General features: G+C 39.6%; 1 long non-coding RNA gene and 1 pseudogene across 1 annotated transcript; both read left to right on the top strand.

The window, feature by feature from the left end:
• Positions 1 to 2870: 2870 nt before the first annotated feature.
• Positions 2871 to 7502, top strand: LOC110172792 (uncharacterized). Its single transcript, XR_002319136.1, has 4 exons — positions 2871 to 2916; positions 4193 to 4277; positions 4360 to 4446; positions 7451 to 7502. It is a non-coding gene; the product is annotated as an uncharacterized LOC110172792 (long non-coding RNA).
• A 325-nt stretch (positions 7503 to 7827) lies between these two features.
• On the top strand, positions 7828 to 14382 carry LOC110172794 (protein NLRC3-like; annotated as a pseudogene).
• The last annotated feature ends 5731 nt before the right edge of the window (positions 14383 to 20113 follow it).

Below are 20113 nucleotides of genomic sequence, written 5' to 3'. Positions count from 1 at the left end.
TTTGGTTGAGTAGTGCCCTCTTGTGGTGACCGGTAGTGATAAGTGGGGCGGCAGTAGCTCAGTTGGTGATAGCTGATCTGAAGGTTGGCAGTTTGATTCCAGCTCTCGACATAAACATCACAGGTTGAGCGGTCAGATCCACTGACCCACAGGTTGGCTGGTGTGATTCCAGCTCCCACAGATGAATACTGGTGTTCTGTCCTTGGGCAAGACACTTAACCCACCTTGCCCACAGTGTCTGGTGTCTGGTGTACACTGGTGTGTGAATGTGTGTGTGAATGGGTGAGTGGTTCCTTGTTGTAAAGCACTTTGAGTGCCTTGAAGGTGGAAAAGCGCTATAGAAAAATGTGACCATTTACCATAAGTGCTCCTGACGCCGTGAGCGTGTTGCCAGTTCGCAAGAGACGGGCACAAGGTGGGTCACTGAATTTAGCTCTGTCAGTAAAAATCGTGTATTTCTGTTTAATTGCTCATTATATGATCACAGCCTAATTGTACAACTTATTTATGTAATCCGGAGCATTTATGAGCTGATATTTTGTACAAAGTATGAGTATTACACAGTAATGGACTGTTGCTCATGTTGTGACAGAAGCAAACTTTCAGAAGCTAATGTGACTTGCTCTCCTTGTAGAGCTGCTCGCCATGTTGAGCCGAGGTTTCCTGACCAGTACATATTTTGTTTCATGCAGATTAAAACCACAAAAGACTGCACCATGTCCTGGCCATTTATCCACCACACAATGCAGATAAAATATAACAAACGAAAGACGAACAGACGGGTTATTCCTGCAACCAAGCTGGGCTTTTGCACGGTCAAGTTCAGCACGGTTACGTATACGGTGGTGAGAATGGGATTGGTGGTGGTGTTTTTATGGGTTCTGGCACACATAGGAGTCAAAGGTAATGAAGCAGCAGACAAACAAGCAAAGAACTCTAGCCAGAAATCAAATGTTGATATTGAAGTAAAACTAAGTAAACTCGAGGTAAAAAAAAAAAAAAAAAAAAAAACTATAATTAAACAGAAAATAAAAGAAAAATGTCCAAAAGAATGGGATATTGAGAGGAGAGGTTGATGGTACCATAAAAGCAAAAAGCAATTCAGCAGGAAACAAGAAAATGGAAACATTAATTTCAAGGTTAAGATTCGGACACACAGGATTAAACTATTCATTACATAAAATAGGAAAACATAACACCGGACACTGTGACAACTGCAGACGACTAGAAACAATAGGACATGTATTCATGGAATGTAGGAAGTACACAAGAGAAAGAAGTAAAATGAAGAAGAGGATTGAACAACAAAAAATGAAATTCGACCTGATAGAATTATTACAACAGCATCCAGGGAATAATAGTTTTAAAATTTTATTCAAGTTTCTCAGCGATATTAATTTGATTAACAGGGTTTGATTCATTATTTTGCTTTAGTTATCAACGGATCACTGTTGTTTTATTATTATTTTATTTATTTATTTATTTTATTCATTAATTTTGTTTTGATTATCACCGAGTTGCATTTCAGTTCACAGTCCATATCAGTTGGTGGTGGTAATGCACCACTAGTTGTTTGCCAACTGCCAATAAAACACTACAAGAAGAAGAAGAAGATTTATAACAGAAGTTTGATCATTGTTGGGCTCCTGCTGTAGGCATTTGTCTAGTGCAGGTGTCTCCAGCCTTTTTCCTCTGGTGAGCTACTTTCACAAAATGAAAATCCCAGAGAGTTGCTAGTTTTAGCAGTCACAAGAAGTTGAGTAAATATAAGTAGTGAGCCTTAGATACCTATAAAACATAAACCATTATCCATTTACTAGTGTACAAATTTCAAAGCATCAAAATGACACATGGGTCCAGTCAAGTGGTAACGGAGGGAAACAGGGGCAGATTTTTGACATTCAAATGTCTCTTATTCAGAAACTAGAGGAACTATTGAAATAAGTAAAGTATCAGAATGTAGGAAAGAGTTACACTCCAACAGGGTCAAGTTAAACCTGTGATATTCTTTCAAGTTGTTGACAAAAAATTTAAAAACTCATGTCGGTAACGGAGGGAATGAAATATGCAGCACTTTTTGGGCAATAAATCCAAACAGTGATAACTCTTGGTTCTCACTTACATATCCTTAACAAACTGGTTTGAATATTTGCTTCATATAGTTTTCTACCATATGGGACAAGATTAGGTTGAAAAACCTCTTACTTTTTGACTCATGAGATTTTTTATTAAGAAAGGTCATGGTAACGGAGGGAAAAGTAACGGAGGGAAAATTGTGCAAGCAAGTAGAAGGTGCAGGATTTTACATAATTTGTCGCTTTTTTCTTCCAAATACTTTAATATTACTTCAAAATGAAAGGAAACTATTTCTATAAAATATGTCAGTCCTTCTAAGCAATTTTTTATCATTTTAAATAATTTTTTTTTTTTTGGAAAAATCATGTCCCTTCATCAACAGTTCAAAGATGGAATAACACAAGATATGATGAAATACATCCATTTATTTACATGATTTTTGGGTCTTTGAAATTTGGGAAATAGTTTTTGTTCCATGTTTCATACATGGTCTGTTTAAAACATATGGAACTTTAGAACCAAAAATGGTACAGAAAAAAGGTCAACAGTTTGATAAACTAGAGTACATATGTATCTGTTCAATACATTTTTATATCAGATGCATTAACTTGAATTTTTGGCCTTGTTGTTTACTTCTGCTTGACCGGACCCAACTGTTTGTGTTGTTTGTATTCAATCATGTAAGTCTAAATTCTATTTATATAAGACAACAGACACACCTGAACACAAATCCAGTTTTACAGGTGCATTAACTGTGCATGTCTCAACATATGACTGAACCACATTCCATTTCTGAGCTTGTGAGAGTCATTTCACTGCAGACGCTCGTCCTGTCGAGAGGTAAGTTTACACTTTAAAATTATTTATTCTATAGGTTTTATTAGGAATTCTCAGGCAATGGCCTAATGAAGAAGCAATGCGTATAACATCACTATCAAATGTGAAAAGATTTATTTAAAGAGCCTCTTATTGAATACAACTTTGTTTTAGTCCCAAAACAAAGTTGTATTCAATAAGAGAGAATATGATGGAGAGTGGTGTAAGTGGTGAAAATGTTGCTATGATTGGACTGGTGAATATGTACTATCGGCCAATATGAGCACTTGGAGACATATCGGGTATTGGCCTAAATGTTTAGTTTTTGTCACGTTGATTTCACGTAAACAGACTGGATTATTTACTTTTTGTCTGAAAAGTGAAAATAAGTGTGAGTGTTTTATTCATAATCAGGATCAGAGCCATAAACCAGCGCTTTTATATGCTTCAGTCTGTCGTCTTGTGTCCAGTTAAACTCCTGTCGCTGAACACCTTTGTTTTCCTGACTCTCTCAGTGCATTGTGGTCTATATTGACGCTCTAGTGGCCAATGATGCACATGACGTTTCAAGGTGCATTGTGGGAAATTTTAAGTGCACTACTTTTTCACCAAATGGACATTTCGATACAACTAAAAATGGTCTGACCCTTAAATAGTGCCCAAAAGAGGGAATAGTGTGGACATTCGGACACAGCCCATGTCTTTTTTTGCTGTATACTTTCAAATATTGTTTACTGCTTCAGTCTCTCTCTTTCTCCCTCTGCTCTGCTCATACTTTCCTTTCAGGGTCTAAGGTTCTGGTGCATTTCAGTAAAGCTTAGTCTAAATCATGCACTCACTACATTTAAACATGCATCATCATCTCAACTACTGTAGGTGCTCTATTCAATAATGTGTGTAAGGTCATTCTATTTATATAACACAATAGACACATCTGATAACAAATCTAGTTTTATATGTGCATAAACATGTGACTGAACCACATTCCATTTCCCAGTTCAAGGCAGTCGTTTCACTGCAGACTCATTCTGTAGAGAGGTAAGTTTCCACAATAAAATAATTTATTCTATAGGTTTTATTAGGAATTCTCAGGAAATGAAAGAGTATGACACCATTATCAAGTTTACTGACTAATAACTAAAAGAAATTTAGAACTAGGAAAGGTAGATTCAGTAAGATGGCTCAGAGAGTGATGTAAACCCTGAAAATGTTGCCAAGGTTTATACATAATTTGATTGGTGAATACTTGTGGTGTAAACATAATAAATAAATAAAAACAATCATGTGTTTTTTCTTGAAGTAAATGAACAGAGCATGGATCTGTCACAGCACAGAAAGGACAGAGCTCCTCCCTCTAAAACCACTCACCCCCCAAAACCTCAGAGGTAAGAGATGATCTCTAACCCTCCACCACTGTTCTCTATGTCAGAGCTGAGACTAAAGCCACTGCTCCATCTGTGTCCACAGATCTGCTCCTTGGATCAGTGGTGTGTCAGTGAAGAGTGATGACTCAATGGAGCATGGAATAAGCTTTAAAGAAAGCAACAATCCACAGTAAGATATTATTAGAATATAAAAGCTATCTTAAAATGAATATGTGAACTTGATGAGTGTGTTTACATGCACATCAGTGTTCCGTGTATGATCGGGTTTTTTGAGTATCCTGGTTTCATGGTGCATGTAAATGCAGTGTCCTGGTTTCAGTATCTTGAATAAGGCAGTATACTGCAGCTGATATATTCCAATAGTAACTGGGATACTGTGGCATGTAAACGCAGTACACATGCCACACTGCAACATAAAGTGACCAAGATAAATAAAGTGATCATACATGAGTGAAATAACTGTCCTAAACTTGCACACATACAGCCTGCACTCATATGACCTGCACATGTATGATCGCTAAAATGTTTCACATGAACCATCTCCTATACAACATGAACACAGAACAGACTCACCATCATCAACATCTTCTGTCACAGAGAGAACATTCATATTCCACTGAGTCGTGTCCTTTAGTCCAACAGAATCTGAACCACATCAGCGCACAAGGAGCGAGCTGTTTTTCATCAGCGCTTATAGTTTATGCAAATGATCCATGTGGTTTTAAGTTTAGTTTCTTTAAAACGTAAACAAATGTGTCAAAGCTGTATTATTTTATCAAACGGACTGATGTGGTTATGGTTTATATGTTGTAAAGTTGAGTTTATTTATGCAGAATATTTTAATTAAGAATCAGCTGCAGTGTTTGGTTTGATGTGTGCAGTGGATTGTGGGATACCTCAAAGCTCCTCACCGCTGGTTAGAACCTCCTGAGCTTCCTCTGCTAAAGGAGCTCATGGTTTGTATTTCTCCTGGTTTATTAAATTAAATAAAGTTAAATTTTGTGCTTGCGCATTTGTAAGATTATGTCAATAAACCAGGATATTCCATTTGATCATGTCACAGGGATATGAGTGTCCCAGTTTCTCAGTGCACATGTAAACACAGTAACCCGAATACTAACAGAACCGGGATATGGATAATAATCAGGATACTGATGTGCATGTATACGCACTCAGTGATAGCTGCACATTTATAAGTCACAGTAAAATTCCAAGGGAACAAGGGATGAGACCATTTGTACTACTAATATATTTATTGAATATTTTTTATGCTGTGAGTAATAAACACGACACTAGTAATAATTTCTACATGAGTGTTATAAACTCGGACTGATATTTCTTAGGAAACAAAGGGTTAATATAATGGAATGGAAATGTATCAATCACATTTTTTCTTCCAGTGGCATCTGGGTAAATCAGTGACTCCAGCACTGAACTAAAGAAATAAGCTCAGCTCAGAGCCCGCGGCTGAACCCGCGGCTAAGTCTGCAGCCGGAGCCCGCGGCCGGAGCCCGCCACCGGGGCCCGCGGCTCGCGGAGGCTCGGGCACGTTGCATCTCACGTGGTCGGAAAAAAGTGAAAAAAGTGTAAAGAAAAGATGTCAAACTTAAAGAAATGCTCGTGGTGGACTTTTTCAAAATAAAAGCCAGTGAGAAACAGACGTTTACAAAAAATAAATAATAAAAATGCGTTAACAGCGTTAAAATAATTGTCGGCGTTAATGACTTAATTAGTTAACGCAAAATTAACGCATTAACGTGCCCGGCCCAAATATATATATATATATATATATATATATATATATATATATATATATATATATATATATATATATATAATATATAAGCGAAAATTTATTTGAAGAGTCATTTAGTGTATATACATGGTTATGGTTATGATCGGGTTTTTTGGGTATCCCGGTTTCTTCATGGTGCATGTAAACACAGTAACCCGGTTTCAGTATCCCGGTTATGGCAGTATCCCGGTTATTAGAAACCGGGTTACTGTAGGTGGTTTATTCCGATAGTAACCGGGATACTTGTGGCATGTAAACGCAGAATCCCGGTTACTGCAACATAAAGTTGAGTCGCATGCGTCCAAAAGCCAGCCTTTCACCACAACAGTAGAGACATAAATAAATTGACCAACATAAATAAAGTGACCAAACGAGTGAAATGACTGTAAAATAAAGAGCTGCGCTTAACCTGCACATGTACAATCTGCACTCGTACAACCTGCACTCGTGTGACGCTGAAAAGCTAAAACATGAACTATCTCCTATGATATACACACAGAACAGACTCACCATCATCAGCACCTCTTCTGTCACAGAAATAACACACATAATCCACAGAGTCGTGTCATTTAGTCCAAAAGAAGCTGAACCACATCAGTGACACAAGGAGCAGCTGTTTTTATCACCACTAACAGTTTATACTAATTAGCCAAACGGTCTTAAGTTTCGTTTCTGTAAAACGTAAACAAATGTGATCACAGCTGAATTATCTGATCAAACGGGCTGATGTGGCTCTACAGTGTTTATGGTTTATATGTTGTAAAGTTGAGTTTATTTATGCAGAAGATTTTAATGAAGAATCTGATGGTTTGATGTGTGCAGTGGATTGTGGGAGATCTCGTAGCTCCTTAGTTTCTTATGCTAAAGGAGCTCACGGTTTGTGTTTTTCCTGGTTTATGAAATTGAATTAAGTTAATTTTTACGCATTTGTAAGATTATGTCAAGAAACCGGGATACTCCATTTGTTCATGTATACGCGGATATGAGTGTCCCTGTTTCTCAGTGCGCATGTAAACGCAGTAACCCGAATACTGACATAACCGGGATATGGCGAATAACCGGGATAATGATGTGCATGTAAACACACTCATTGAGGAGTAAGTGGTCAATGAATCAATTGCACTTTGCTACAGAACTGTGAGCTGTTATTGATCACAGGCTCTTAAAATGTGTTGTTTAAATCAAGTTACAATTTTTTTCTTTACAAACTTTTTTGGTGTATTTACTAATGAATACATCAGTAAATGTATTCATTGTGTTTCCTTGGTGACTGCTGAACATCCTATTGCCATTGCCAAGTATGACACACTATAGTTAGAGGAAAGACTATGAGATATGTCTGCCAAAAATGTTGTTCCCTACGGTCTCTTTCTGACAGTAACGAACAGCTGTATTCAGAGGTCCCCCATGGTCAGCACCATCAGACACAGCTGGAGTCCATATTTAAGGTCTGTGCTTAAATAATGTTTAAATCTTAACTGTCTTTTTGACAAATGTTCCAAAAATGTTCCTTTGTATTTTATATATTACCAACTTCAGTTATTTTTAAAGACTATACATGTCTTTAACATGTAGCTGCAGATCACAAACCGGACACATATAGAAATCATGTCAAAAAGGGACATTCCCCTTCTGTATTGTCTTTAAAAAGAACCCAAGTTGCTGATTTTAAATATTGTTTACTGGATCACCTTAGAGCCTTGCACTAGAATTGATGTGCACAAATGGCAAATAAATGTTGTCGGAATTTTCATGATGTTAGGATTAGAACTTGTTTTACACAGATCTGACTTCATTTGTGTTGATCATAATGTGTCTGTTCAGCTTCTGGAGGAGGACATCTTCACTTTTGTCCAGAAGGAGCTGAAGAAGCTCTACAAGGTTCTGAGTACAGATTACCCAGAATGCTTAGAGCCTGTGGAGGATGAGGATGAAGAGCAGAGGAGCTGCGGTGAGGCTGTTCTGAAGATCACACTGAACTTCCTGAGGAGGATGAAGCAGAAGGAGCTGGCTGAGCGTCTTAAGCGCAGTAGGACCATTTAACACATTAAAACAAGGTGTTCACAGTTAGTTTATCTTTTGAGACTCAGGACTGTATCCATTGTCTTCATTCAGGAAGTTGTTCTGGAGTTTATCAGAGTAAACTGAAGTCTGACCTGCAGCAGAAGTTTGAGTGTGTGTCTGAGGGCATCGCTAAAGCAAGAAACCCCACACTTCTGAATGAGATCTACACAGAGCTCTACATCACAGAGGGAGAGTCTTCAGAGGTCAACCAGGAACATGAGGTCAGACACATGGAAACAGCCTCCAGAACACCAGGCCCAGCAGAGAAAAGCACCACATGTGAAGACATGTTTAAAGGTCCAGCTCACACACATGGAGCCATCAGAACAGTGCTGACAAAGGGAGTGGCTGGCATCGGGAAAACAGTGCTCACTCAGAAGTTCAGTCTGGACTGGGCTACAGGTAAAGCCAACCAGGACATTGACCTGCTGTTCCCGTTCACTTTCAGAGCACTCAATGTGCTGAAGGAGAGAAGCTTCAGCTTGGTGACACTTGTTCATCACTTCTTTAGTCAAACACAAGCAGAACTCTGCAGCTTTGAAGATCTCCAGGTGCTCTTCATCTTTGACGGTCTGGACGAGTGCAGACTTCCTCTGGACTTCACCAAAACCAAGGCCCTGACTGACCCCACAGAGTCCGCCTCAGTGCACGTGCTGCTGGTGAACCTCATCAGGGGGAGCCTGCTTCCCTCCGCTCGCCTCTGGATAACCACACGACCTGCGGCGACCAGTCAGATCCCTGAATGGTGCATCTCCGTGGTGACAGAGGTCAGAGGGTTCACCGACCCACAGAAGGAGCAGTACTTCAGGAAGAGGTTCAGAGACGAGGCCGACACAATCATCTCCCACATCAAGACGTCCAGAAGCCTCCACATCATGTGCTACATGCCGATCTTCTGCTGGATCTCTGCCACAGTCCTGGAGCATCTGTTGAAAAGCAGAGGAGAGCTGCCCAAGACCCTGACTCAGATGTACATCCACCTCCTGGTGGTTCAGGCCAAAGTCAAGAACATCAAGTATGAAGGAGGATCTGAGACAAACCCACACTGGAGTTCAGAGACCAGGAAGATGGTGAAGTCTCTGGGAAAACTGGCCTTTGAGCAGCTGCAGAAAGGAAACCTTATCTTCTACGAGAGTGACCTGAGTGAGTGTGGGCTGGACGCTGCAGCGGCCTCAGTGTACTCTGGAGTGTTCACACAGATCTTTAGAGAGGAGCCAGGTCTGTACCAGGACAAGGTCTACTGCTTCATCCATCTGAGTGTGCAGGAGTTTCTGGCTGCTCTTCATGTCCATCTCACCTTCATCAACACTGGGATCAACCTGCTCTCAGAGAAAACACAGAAGTCTTCAAAATTCAGTGTGAAAAGAAATTTAAAACATCTTCATCAGACATCTGTGGACCAGGCCTTACAGAGTCCAAATGGACACCTGGACCTGCTGCTTCGCTTCCTCCTGGGTCTTTCACTGTCAACCAATCAGAGCCTTCTACAAGGTCTGTTTACACAAATAGGAAGTAGCTCTCAGACCAATCAGAAAACAGCTGAGTACATCAAGAAGAAGCTGAGTGAGGATGTGTCTGCTGAGAGGAGCATCAACCTGCTCCACTGTCTGAATGAACTGAATGATCGTTCTCTGGTGGAGCAGATCCAACAGTACCTGAGATCAGGACGTCTGTCTGAAGGTGGACTGTCTCCTGCTCAGTGGTCAGCTCTGGCCTTCATCTTACTGTCATCAGAAAAAGATTTGGACCAGTTTGAGCTGAAGAAATACTGTGCTTCAGAGGAGGCTCTCCTGAGGCTGCTGCCAGTGGTCAAGGCCTCCAACAAAGCTCTGTGTGTAAATTTTGTTTAACAGAGGATGATTTGATTCAGGTTTTACATAAACAATGTTTTCTCTCTCCAGACTGAGCAGCTGTAACCTGTCAGAGAGAAGCTGTGAAGTTCTGTCCTCAGTCCTCAGCTCTCAGTCCTCTAGTCTAAGAGTCCTGGACCTCAGTCACAATGAATTGAAGAACTCAGGGCTGAAGATATTATGTGCTGCACTGAAGAGTCCTCACTGTAAACTGGAACAGATCAGGTCAGAAATATATAGAAATGCACTGGTTCATTCAATGTACATTACTGTTTCTAGACAGTCTGGACAAACCTAGGTTCATGTCACACTCAAATACATTTTTTATTAAGCTCTTTTCCATGAAACGAATAACTAACTCTCCATGTTTAAGGATTGGTAATATACCAGCTACCTTATAAGATATATAAGTCATGTTTTTGTTTCCATAAATACTAGAGCCTAACCGATATATCGGTTGGCCGATATTATCGGCTGATATGCTTGCTGATAGGGGCCGATATTTCACATGGGCATGTGATACGTCGTTATAAATCTTAGACTCTCTACATTATGTTTATTTAATTAATCCAATTTACAGACAGATAAATGTCCTAATATGTGGCTCTGCATCAGTATTTATCTGCGGAGTCATTTGACTGTGTGTGTCCGTACTGTCCCTCAACACACGTCACTCACGTCACGTCACATCACTCACGTGTGTTTGTTGACACTCACAGACACAGATCCAAACACTGAGATTATATTCTTTTTACGGACAATCGGTTTGAGTCTGGATTAATTAAAAGGACATTTATTAGTGCAGACTTGTGATGTGAGGTGGAGCCTGTGTGACGCTGAGTGTTGGAAATATGTCGACTTTGAAGCTAGTTTTGCTTATTTGTTATTGGTTAGCTCCTGTACTGTAGCTCTCACACATAAATAGGCAGTTTTCTTTTGATCTATTGTAAATTGACTACATTGGCCATATATTTGTTAATGGACCTGCATTGATATGTAAATGAGCTGTGAAAACACGTATGAATTATAACATTTACACATATAATTAATTACCTCGGCACGCAGCATTTATATCTAAAGGCTAATAGTGCTAGTTTCTTTATTAGCTAGTAGTGATGGGTCAGTTGTGAACGAAGCGGCTCTTAGAGTCGGCTCTTTGAAGCGAACAACGGGAGCCTGCTCCTTATTGGGAGCTGTGTTTTCTCTTTCTCTCACTTTTTTTTCTCTTTACGCCACGTGCAGACTTGTGGTAGTTTGACAGCTGCAGCGGCTGAAAACGAAACTTTTAGAAATATGTGCATGCATAGGATAAAAAAAACGTGCATGTTTGGCTGTAGTTCAGCATAAAATAAATAAACCAGGACTAATCTTCTCCAGAGAGGGAGAGATGTAGAGACCGAATCCTGACACTCACTCCTGGTTCAGTTTTGGTTTAGTCCTGCTTTACACATGGTTTAGATTTGTTTTAGTCCTGGTTTAGTCCTTTTTCAGTCTTGGTTTAGACCTGCTTTAGTCCTTCTTGCAACAAAACAATCTGAAGAGCCGCTTGGGAGCTGAAACAACCAGATGCTTTTAGTGATTCGAGCCAAAAGAACCGGTTCTCTAAAAAGAACTGGAATACCCATCACTCGCTGCTAGAATGTGATGCAAAAATGCCATTAGGGCGACCTACTGTCTGTAAATATGACGCAAAGAGGCAGAATAACGATAAATGTTGCCTAAATAAACCCAATTTAAAATCCACCAGAGCCAAACTTAAGTTTTTTAAACAATTCAAGATTTACAGTGAATTTTTACATCACAAAATATATCGGTGATTATATCGGCTATCGGGAGCTCCAACTCCCATTATATCGGTTTCATATCGGCCACAACAAAATCCATATCGGTCGGACTCTAATAAATACAATAGAATTGTTTATTTTAAGGTTGAATGTAATGTAGCTTATTTGTGTTCTAAAGTCTTCTCTAATGAGCTACTGTTGCCTCCTCCAGATTGAGCAGCTGTAACCTGTCAGAGAGAAGCTGTGAAGCTCTGTCCTCAGTTCTCAGATCCCAGTCCTCTAGTCTGAGAGTCCTGGACCTCAGTCATAACGACTTGAAGGACTCAGGGCTGAAGAAATTGTGTGTTGGACTGAAGAGTCCTCACTGTAAACTGGAACAGCTCAGGTCAGTGTGGTTTATATTTTTCACCATTATTACATAACCTGTTGTTTTACCTTGAAAAATAATAACTGGTAAAAGTAACATCAAGATATAGGGCTTGTCATTTGTCTCATTTGGGTTTCACTAATTAATTGACTGATTACAATAATATGTCTCCTCAGACTGTCAGGTTGTCTGGTCTCAAAGGAAGGTTGTGCTTCTCTGGCCTCAGCTCTGAGGTCCAACCCCTCCCATCTGAGAGAACTGGATCTGAGCTACAACCATCCGGGAGACACAGGAGTAAAGCTCCTGTCTGCTCTACAGGAGGACCCCCACTGCACACTGGACACTCTCAGGTATGGACCTGTCCTCACACTTCTACTCCTGTGGAGCAGCAACTGCACCATTTATACTAGCCCCACACAGACACAGGGCTTTTTTAACAGATTAAATGTAATGATTTAATGAGTCTCAGTAATGGCACATCTTTGTTCTCTTTCAGACTGGAGCCTGCAGGTGTTCACTGGCTAACAGTTTGCCCATGGAAGAGTAAGTATAAAATAAATATTGTTGAGTTTAATTTGACCCAGCATAATATATGTTCTCTCGCGATGGCATCACTGGTGCTCCTATTGAGTAATGAAAGAACAGAAGTGATTACATTACCAGCAACAGTCCACATCTGTGTCCATGAGTGAATCAAGGGTTCAGTCTGGAGCTGTGTAACTGCTCAAACATGTACAACAGTGACCTTCATTCTTCTTTTGGAGACAGTGGCTTTAAACCAACCCTGTTCTCCTCTGAGCTGTGCCTCTGCTGTCAGTCCTCCTCATTATTAGAACAACAGCAGATATCACACAAACACTGACAAAAGCACAGCAGCTGTGAACAAGAAGGCTTGAAGGAGGAAGAAGGAACATGTGGAAACATCAGAACCTCTGTTGCTGGAGCAAAGGAGAAGCCCTGGAGCCACAAAGACACAGGCACAGCTGTCGGACTCAGGACTGTCTACAAACAAGCACAAGTGACTGTGGATTCATATAGAGACATTTTAAAAGAGAAAGTGTGTGTCGTGGAAAACAGAGGAGTGTAGGAATGGAGTGATGTCAGAGACTGGAGGTGCAAACAAAAATTTTACATTGAAAATAATATGAAATAGATTGGTGTGGTGAATATTGAAACATATACTGTAAAGAGATACACACATATAAATAACTAACAACTATCAAATTAAGCCAACTTTTTCTATAATTTCACTATACCAGCTTGTCAAAGCCTGATCTCGTCAGATCTCAGAAGCTAAGCACGGCCGGGCCTGGTTAGTACCTGGATGGGAGACCACTGGGAAAATCAGGTGCCACAGTGGGGCACCAGTCGTAAAAACTGTTGTAGTGTCCTTAGGCGAGACACTTCACCCACATTGCCAAGTATGAAAGTGGTGTGTGCATGAGTGATGGTGGTGGTCAGAGGAACCCATGGCGCTGAGTGGCATGGCAGTCGCACTTCTGTCAGTGTGCCCCAGGGAGGCTGTGGCTACAATAGTAGCTTACCATCACAGGATGTGGAGAAAAAGAATAATGTCTGTGAAAAGCACTATATAAACAAAGACTAACTTATAATGAAGTCTTAATAAAAATCTGTCTCACATGTTGAGAGTGGACAGGGGACTAACTGCTGCTGTGTTGTTTCTTCTTTTCATCAGATTTCTGTGATCTCACTCTGGATCCAAACACAGTGAACAGAAAACTCAAACTGTCCAACAACTACAAGACAGTGACACATGCGAAAGAGAGCAGCCGCCGTGTTCAGATATTCAGGACAGATTTGACTGCTGGCCTCAGATTCTGTGTTCCACTGGTCTGACTGGTCGCTGTTACTGGGAGGTCGACTGGAGTGGAGGGGTTTCTATTTCAGTGTCTTACAAAGGAATCAGGAGGAAAGGAGGCAGTGATGACAGTGCATTTGGATGGAGTGTTCAGTCCTGGAGTCTGGCATGTTCTGAAGGTGGTTTCTTTGTTTGTCATAATAACACACAAACCCCCCTCTCTCATCCCGGGTCCTCCTCTTGTGGGAGAGAGTAGCAGTGTTTGTGGACTGTCCTGCTGGTTCTCTGTCCTTCTACACAGTCTCCTCTGACCAACTGATCCACCTCCACACCTTCAACACCACATTCATCCAGCCTCTGTTCCCGGGGTTTAAGCTCTGGTCTGACTCCTCAGTGTCTCTATGTGCTCCATCACACCTACCGTGACACTTCTTGTAAAAGGGTCAGCTTGTCGTTATACTGTCACTGGCGATAGATTTTTAGACTGGCTTCATCCACTGAACTGGAACAGATGAGCTCAAACACATTTACAAGAGAGGCAGATGGATACATTTATAAAACCTCGTGCTCTTTCATGTACGTCCATTTTCTACATTAGACGTGTACCTGAAATCTGTACACATGATCCCACCTCACTAGGGTGTATAGGGCTGAATTTTTCTATCCAAGCCCGGCCCACATCTGACAGAGCAGTGATCGAATCCAACCCGAGCCCGAAAGGCATAAAGATATTTGTGTCTAAACACGACACAATTAAAATCACACTATTTTCATCGGCCTAATGACACATGGAGAATATTGTTTGTGTCCCTCTAACGAACACAGAGACACAAAATACAAACAGGGGACACAGCAAAAATAATGAGAAGATTTTATTCCTCATTTCTTATTAAGCCATAAATTTAAAGTGCAGCGTCTCATCCACATTATCCATAGAAATTTGTCCTCCACAAATAATGACATCCAGTCCATAAAACAGCTCTGTTAAAAAGTAAAAAGGCGAGTAGTTCCACATGTGTTTACACCCACACAGTGACTCTACTTCCTGTGGACTTTATCTCCAATCTTTATGCTTTAAAAATCCTATATCTGAAGTTTTGCACCACATTTCACAAATAATAATAACACAGTTTTGACTTGTGTCTAAACGAGAAGTGCAGAACTCTGAGCTTTGAACACTTAAGAGTTTCAGTGCGAGTGGTTTTACTGTAGACAGGAAACAGCAGACGTGCACATGTGTCCAAGTCCGACACATATTTGTCTGAACCTGTCGGATTCTCTGATGGATCCCGTCGGACTTCCGTCAGGTTTCCATGCTCTACACCGCAGACACAGCCCCTCTACTCCTCCATTTCACATAAAAGGACAACACAAAATGAATTCTGAATGAGATTTACCTTAACATTTGAAATCACACGCTGAAGCAGCAAAGGACACATACATTTAGTGAAAAGTGACCTCAGTGTAACACACTGACTTATCCTGTCAATTTTAAAAATAAATGTTTTAAAGAAGTGACTTTGGAGAGTCTGTGAAGAGCCTGAAACACACATGAAAAAAAGCTGCTTAATCCTCATATCACATTGTGCTCCCTCGTGCAACTCAACTCAACCACACTACAAAATCATTTAGCTGCCTAATAAGTTTCTTTGAGTAGCAATACAAAACTGGGCTTTGATTGATAATAATTCTAATACTGGTATTAATATTTAAAGAATTATCATTTTAAAATAAAATAATAATAAATAAATGCTGCTAAACCTCTACTCCCAAAGCAGAGCTTGTCTTTGTAATTTCAAATAATATTATATCCTTAGATTTGTATTTTATTTTTTGTATTTCCTTTTTTTTGACCTGAAGGACAGAACATATATAAAAGAACGTAAGAGCCAAGAGTTTTTAATGTCATTTATTTTGATATATTCTTTTTGTTTGTCGTGTGTTTGATTATATTAAATCAATTATTGAAAACCATGTGGAGCTTCTTCAGCTCCTTTTGGACAAAAGTGAAGATTTCCATTCCTCATTATAAACAACACAAACGCCCTCAGCGTCAGATCTGTGTGGAACAATTTCTCATTCATCTGCGACCACTGGACCCTTCTCTGTGAGAGTGGACTCAGGTTGATGGTTCTATTCCCATGTGTTTTAATGTGGACTCAGCAGAACAGAAAAATAAAAACCTGACATTCCTCTGTGGCTTTAAAGCTGAACTCCTTCCATCACTGCTTCTGTCTGGACCTGCCCTGGACCTGGACTTTGGAGTCCGTCTGTGGACCTGGATCTGGTCCAGACTCTGGTCTTAAAAGTTTCTGTCTTTACTTTTCTACAAACGTCTTTTCTTCAACTCATTTTTTTGTAAAGGTGCAATGTGCAACTCTTTTTTTTGTTTTGTTTTATTTTCATGATTATTTAAACTGTAGATTCAAACTGAAACACCTGGAATTGAATAAATGCAAAATAAGTTAGATAAGTTTAATGTTGCGTTGTCGAACATTCTGGGCAAAACAATATAATCTCCATAGAGACAGTGAGGTGGTGTGTGTGTGTGTGTGTGTGTGTGTGTGTGTGTGTGTGTGTGTGTGTGTGTGTGTGTGTGTGTGTGTGTGTGTGTGTGTGTGTGTGTGTGTGTGTGTGTGTGTGTGTGTGTGTGTGGTTCAGCCTATGATCCTGTAAACCTGCTCGTCTGATACTGATGGGCACAAAACTAAAAGAAATTGACTAAAGCAATGAATAATAATGATTTTTTTCATTCATATTGCACCTTTCCGTGTTCTTAAAGTATTTTATAATTCATTATTCATTCACTTCGCACTCGGTAAATAAACACAACACTTATATGTTTCTCCAAAGTGGATCTGTCTCTGTTGGTGATTTTCAGATTCGAGAATGTGTTAATGTCATTCTCATTATTGTGTTCATGTTTACACGGTTGTTATTATTGCACTTTACGTCAGGTTTAAAAAAATTTTGATACTTTAATGTAATTTAATTGTTTTCTTTGATAATGATAATAAAATCTTGAATCTCAATCTAAGAAGTTGAACTTGACATTTCTATCAATCAAGTAAATATCTGTATTTTAACGATATCAATTCTGTCTGTCTCCATTTGTCTTGAATATTACTGATCTAAAGAGTGATGTGATGTCATCTGAAACTCGACTATAGTAACTTGATAAATGTGAATCATTAACCTTCATGAGCTTCTGGAGGATCACAGTCCAACATGTTTACTATGAACAGCAATAAAAACACCTTATTATATTGTTTTATTCAATGTATCAAAGATCTCAGGAGAGAATTTATATCAGATCTTTTACGTGTGACTCAGAACTCAAAACAGACAAATAACAGTAACTCAGAGCTCAGTCTGTCTCAGTCTTTCTGTGAATTGTCTGTATAAACTAAAATAGAAAACCTTCAGGTGATTTGGTGATTGAATAAATAGAAATGAGCAGGTCTGGGCCTGCGGCTCCCTCTGGCTCTGTCTGAACACTACAGGCTCAATCTTGCTCCCATCTTAGCGCTAGAGTCAATGTGGGGTGTGCGAGACGTGTGCCATGTCTGAGTATCAGGTGGAGAGGAGCAGACTGAGGGCAGGTGTTCAGTGAAGTGCCAGAGTAAAAATAAATATCATTCCAGTTCACTGAAAAACAAGGTGTAACAAGCTCAAGGCTTCTTTTATTTGGAAATATATTAGGATGATAAAAGCTTAACATGTTCGTGTGTCGTCCAGATGCTCTCCTCCCGCAGCAGAGCACAGCCCCTCACCCGCTCCCTGGATCAGCTCTGATCTATAGTTTGGTTTGATCTGGATCTGTACAAAAGCTGCTCAAGCACATGAGGCCGTTTACAGCGATGTCCTAAAGTGTGTTTTTTACCTTGTCTGCGGTCCAAATGCTGCAATGTCGATTTCTTCACATCCTCGTGTCTTTTCTGTCATCAGCTCCATTTAATTTCATGACCAAATTATTGAAAAATTAAGAAAAATACTACTAAGTGTACTAGTTTCTTTTTAACAGATGTTCAGTGGCATTTTAGATCAATATTTATACTTTTCAAACCTCAGCCTGCATATTCTCTCACAGCAGGAGGTTCAGTGATGTGTTTGTCGGAGCAGAGGTGACGCGGCCGAGGATCAGGACGACTGGGACTTTTGCTGAAGTAACATACAGGTTTAAATACATACTGAAAGTACAATTACCTGAAAAACTCGATTACAGTATTGTGACTCTTAGTGAATCTGAAGCAGGGCTGATGTGTTTTTATGTGTTTTATTTTTGTTGTTGTTGTTGTTGTTGTTTTTTTTTGTTATATGTAGTGTTGGGGAGTAACAGATTACATGTACCGGAGTTACGTAATCAGAGTACAAATATGAGTAACTGTATTCAGTTACAGTTACTGTTTCAGTGAGTGGTAATTGGATTACAGTTACTTTGTTGAAATAAATGGATTACACGGTGGTATTTTACTCTTTTCACATTTTGGGCTATATCCCCCTAAACCAGATCTAAACCAGGACTAAACCAGATCTAAACCATGTCTAAAACAGGTCTAAACCAGGACTAAAACCAGGTCTAAACTAGATCAAAACTAGACCTAAACCAGATCAAAACCAGAACTAAACCAGGATTAAAACCAGGTCTAAACTAGATTTAAACCAGATCAAAACCAGGACTCAAACAGGTCTAAAACCAGGTCTAAACCCTGGTCTAAACCAGGACTAAACCAGGGTTTAACAGGACTAAACTATCAATACTATTTTTAATTTGGTTCAGTAAAGTTTGGTCTTTTTATTTTCTTTTATCAGACAAAACGTCTTATGTTATGATATCTTCATCTTTGCTTCTCTACAGCAAATCAAGTAATCCAAAGTATTCAGATTACGTTACTCACTTTAAGTAATTTAATGGATTCCGTTACAAACTACATTTTGGTGTGTGTAATCTGTAATCTGTAGGGGATTACATTTTAAAAGTCACCTTCCCAACACTGATTATCTGATTATATAATAGTGTGGATAAAGTTATAATGATTTAATGTGACAAAGTGCTTATACATTCAATGTATTCAACAGCCTCTGTAGTAAATCTACAACAGTAAATCATTACTACTACTACTACCAGTACTAGTACTACTACTACTACTACATACAGAGGCACAAAGCATAAAAACTGTACTAATTGAATTGTTATCTGTAATTTTAATGAATGAAGTAGAAGTTATTGAGTCATATACAATCTGTTCCTCCTTTTCTCCTCTCCTCCTCTGTTCTGTTCTTCTCTCTGTAGAAGTGCAGTAGTATCGTCCCGCCCAGGCCCATGTCCAGCCCTGCATCACGTGACTTTAGAGTAAAATAAATGATTAACTTGATCGGGTTTATGTTATAACTGAGAAAGAAGGAGCTAAGGAGAGAAGGAACAGAGGAGCAGAGGAGGAATAAAGGAGCAGAAGACAAAAGGAGAAGAGGAGGAGGTTTTGGGGTCACTGTTTGTCTGAGGTAGTATTGGCTTAAATTTACTTCTATTGTGTCACAGTCACTTGAGTGGCTTTTTGAATACATTCTTTATGTAATACAGGCATGTCCAAATTACGGCCCATGGGCCAAATGCGACCCTCAGACAAATTTTTCTTGGCCCTCAGGCTTTCAGGTGAATTGGCCCAAATTACATCAATTAAAAATCAACTTCTTACCGTAAGTTTTTGGAAAATCTACCTTGATAAAGCTCATATTTAACATTTAGTGTGTGGTTTTAAGGGTCTTAGCGTGAGCCGTCAGTTTTTATTCATGCTAAAGTGTTAAACATGCACATATTTCAATGATTCACTGTACTGAGCACCAGTCTACAGCCCTCGATCAGTCCTCTGCTTTGTTTGTGTTTAGATTTGTGGCCCTTGATGAAAAAAGTTAGGACACCCCTGACTTTTCACCTGTTTGTGTTTACTGAGTCATATTTTCCAGAGAAAGACGATGTTTTAGTCACATGTTAAAAGTTTGATATAAAGTCAATCCTGAGATCTTTGACAGACGTGACAACAACAAAACTATAAAATCTGGTGGTTTTATTGTTTACAGTAAGAGCGTTGGACTATGATCTTCCAGAGCCAGATGGAGATTAATGATTCATATTTTATTATTAATTTTGGACAAGTGT

This window comes from Boleophthalmus pectinirostris, unplaced genomic scaffold (assembly GCF_026225935.1).
Source record: "Boleophthalmus pectinirostris isolate CB_2022bp ecotype Guang Dong unplaced genomic scaffold, ASM2622593v1 HiC_scaffold_22, whole genome shotgun sequence".
NCBI lineage: Eukaryota > Metazoa > Chordata > Actinopteri > Gobiiformes > Gobiidae > Boleophthalmus > Boleophthalmus pectinirostris.
This window is presented reverse-complemented; position numbering and strand designations above follow the sequence as displayed.